This window comes from Dasypus novemcinctus, chromosome 26, assembly GCF_030445035.2.
Source record: "Dasypus novemcinctus isolate mDasNov1 chromosome 26, mDasNov1.1.hap2, whole genome shotgun sequence".
NCBI classification, from domain to species: domain Eukaryota; kingdom Metazoa; phylum Chordata; class Mammalia; order Cingulata; family Dasypodidae; genus Dasypus; species Dasypus novemcinctus.
Window position 1 is genome coordinate 4,035,674 of NC_080698.1, and position 3,800 is coordinate 4,039,473.

A 3,800-nucleotide genomic window follows, 5' to 3' on the forward strand; every position below is an offset into this window, starting at 1 on the left:
GGTCTCAGCCCAGTGACGCCGACGCCAGCGCCCGGCCCCGGAACCACGCGGGCTGCGCGTCCACCGTCCCCAGCCGTCCAGCTGGCGGCACTGCCTCACGCAGCACCATGCCCTACGCCGCGTAGCACAGGGAGAGGAAACAGGCCTGAGCCGTGGCTCTCTCTGGGAAGTAGAAGACTGTCACGTGTTTTTTTAGATTTTTATTTATTTCTCCCCCTACCTACTTGCCATGTGTGCTTGCTGTTTGCTCTCCATGCCCGTTTGCTGTGTGGTCCTCTGCATCTGCTTGTCTTCTCTTCTCGTCTTCTCTTTAGGAGGCCCCGGGAACCGATCCTGCGACTTTCCAACGTGGAAGAGAGGCACTCGATTGCCTGAGCCTCAGCTCCTCACTGTGTCTCTCACCGTCTCTCCTCTGTGTCTCTTTTTGTTGTGTCATCTTGTTGGGTCGGCTCTCTGCACGGGCCAGCTCACCTTCAGCAGGAGGCCCCAAGAATCGAACCCGGGACCTCCCGAATGGTAGAATGGAGCCCAGTCACCTGGGCCACATCCGTTCCCAAAGATGCTTTTTTTTTCTGAGGTACCGGATATTGAGCCAGGGACATGGTATGCGGGGAAGCTGTCTGCTCAACCGCTTGAGTCACATCCGCTCCCCTAAGATGTTCACATTTTGCATTTTTTAAAAAGAATTGTTTTTTCCCAATACTTATCTATGCATGTATTTAAAAAATTAGTAATAAAGTTCAAAATTTATAATATATCTAATCAGAGAAAAAATGTAGGTTCTCATTTCAAAAGGTTCTTCAGGTACAGGCATCTTAGGGGGTGAAAAACGTCGTCTGTTTCCTAGAAAAGAGGCCCAGTGCCACGTAGGACGCGCCCTAAAGCTGTCCCTCTGGAGGATGGAGGCTGGGACTTTCTCCTCTGGCTTTTGTCCCCTGTATTCTGGGGTTGGGTTTCCCCCGCGCCTCCCAGCAGAGCAGGCAAGGAAGCAGAAGGTGACTGATGCTTGAGGGGGAGGCTGGCAGCGTGCAGGGACTCTGTCACCGTGGGGGCAGCTGGAATCAGTTGGCGACTGTTGTCACATACATGGAGCACGGAAAGGCAGGACAGGTCCGTGTGGGGCAGTCCCCTTCACAAGCAGACCTGCAGAGCAGCAGGCAGGGAGCAGTCTCTGTGGCTGTCCGGTCCCTCCCACCCGAGGACACAGTTTGTAGAGAGCTTCCCGTGTGCCGGGCAGGTGACAGCACGAGGCACAGCTGCGAGATGCTCCGCGGAGCCCTCATCTGTCGGGAGGGGCGGCCTCAAGGGACAGTACAGGGTGAGAGGGCTGAGCGTGGGGAGGGGCTCGCAGCCAGGGCATTGCCTGTCCAGGGACCTCGGGGTGGCTGGGAGCCTCCCTAAGGAGGCATCGCTGGCTCTGAGCCAGGCCGTGGAGAGTGGCCTGGAGGGGAGCAGCAGTGGGGCCAGCGTCCCGGTGAAGGACGGTGCCCAGGCCGGGGTGGACCCAGGGGACAGTGAGAAATGGAGATGCTCAGGAGGAAAATGCGTGAGACTTGGGTGATGGGGCAGAGGAAAGGGTGGCACGGCCGTCAGGCCACATTTCTAGCTTAGGGGTCTTAGCGGATGGCGCTCCCTCTTAGCCAGATTGCAAGAGGAGGGGCGTGCTTAGCAGGGTGGCGGTAAGTGGACGATAAAGCGGCCGCCTTTCACTGGGTCCACTTCCTGCTCATGACACTTCAGAGGGCTTACAGATGGTCTCTTGGGGGCCGTGTGCTCTGTCCACGTGGCCTGGCCTGGATCTCGTGGAAATGTGCAGAGGAAACAAAATTCTCAACTTCCCAGGGCTGTCTGGGCACTGTGGCGCCTGGGCACAGAAGCTGGAAGAGGGTGCTTGCTCTGCGGGCTGGCTGTCTGTCTGCGTTCCGTAAGGGCGGACTCCTTTGAAAGGCCTCTCCAAAACGTGCCACCGGGGGCCCCTGGCGGGATTATGGCCACATAAGCTTTGCGTTCTTTCCTCCTTCTCCTGGAAATCACCGGAAAGCAACAGAGAGAATGCAAGGCAAAATGCAAATTCCCTTTTCAGTTAAATCAGGAGGCGATCACTGAGCTGTTTAGGAGGAGTATAAAAAGCAGGTGGGCGCACGTGGGTGCGGGACGTGTGAGTGGGAAGACGTGAGAAAGAGTGAAGGGCAGAGCCAGGGGTGGCGGACACCAGAGAGCACCAACCAAGATACACCTGAAGGCGAGATCCCATCTTGAGGGGCAAAATCTCTCCTTGTCTGTCAAAGGAGGGAGTGGAAATGGGCACGCGCTCGGTGCCCAGAGGCCCTGGTGGACCGCGGGGGTAGGGCAGCAGGGGGGCTGTGGCGATACAGGGCCACGCGAACACGCCGCATTGGTAGGAACCAGCCTGGGTGGGTGGCAGGTAAGACGAGAATATCTGCAAGTGATTTCAGAAGCACCTCCACACCTATAGGAAATTCTTTCAGGTAACTGTCCAAATCCTACAATAAAGAAAAATAGGTTAGCCTTCATACAGACATACTCAAGCAAAAAGGAGGCACAGAATGAAAGTGATCAGGTGAAGGCCAGTTGCCTGAAAAATGTTATGCTGAAACTGGGGAATATTTCGAATAATCATTCCATGATGAATTTGAAAAAGTTAATTAAACACTCCTGTGAAGGAGCGCCTGATAACAGAAATGCAGAAATTCAAGAAACAGATGGTAAGAGCAGATGAAATGCGAGCTGCAAAGAAATAGGGAAAAGAGCAATGAAAATAAATGAGGTAGAAATTAGTTCACAAGGGTGAATAAATATTGAGATAAAACACAATAAACCAAATAGAGTATAGAAATAAAAGTGAACCAAATGAAATGAGAATAAAACCTTAGAAAAGTTTAGGAGAAAATGAAAGCTATATGGCCAAAGAGACCCAACACATGCATCCACAGGACAGCTAGGCAGGGCAAAAAAATTAGACGGTCTTTGATTTCTCCACAGCAACATTTAGTGTTCGCAAAAAGCTGAGCAGGCCCCGCAAGCTATTAAACAAAAGAAACTGAGCCAAGGATTTTATATCTAGTCTAACGTTCCTTTAGATTTGAATTCTATAGAAAAATAGTTTTTAATATGGAAAGAACTCGGAGAATTTTATTCCCATGAGGACTGCTTGTGGAAATTACATGAGTTTGAACTTTAGTCAACTAAGAAGCTAGGGTGATGCGTGGAATATATTTAACCAAAGAACTGAGACCCAAAAAAATGTGGGTATTAGAGTAACGGAATAGACTGTACGTGTTTTACATTCTAGCAATGTAGAGATGACATAGATAAGGACCATTGGAAAGGGAATGAGGAAAAAAGGTAGGAGAAAGTAAATATGCCGTTTGCCTCACTACTAATAGATGGAGCGGAGATTTAGAAAATCAACATCCAAGTGGGAACAAAGCGAGGCTACTTATGCAAGTGATGGAGTCGGCCACCGTCACCTGTGTTTGGCAGGGACTCAAAGGCAGGCGGGGGAGTGGGTGGGCTCGGAGGGGGTCTGGGGGCACCCTCGCTGGAGGCTTCTGGCATGGGAAGCTGGAGGAGGGCTGGCCGGGAGGGGCCACCTGGGGTCAGTTAGGGACACACCCGTCTTCCTCCAGTCGGTCCCCGGTTGGAGTCTGCCGGTACTAGTAGAGTCCTGGATGTGCGGGGCCGCCGTTGGAGGGTCGGTCGTTTAGCCCCTGCACTGGGGGCTGTGGGTCGAGGGTCTGACCACGGCCCATTTGTGGCTCCATCTCTCCCTGGGGACC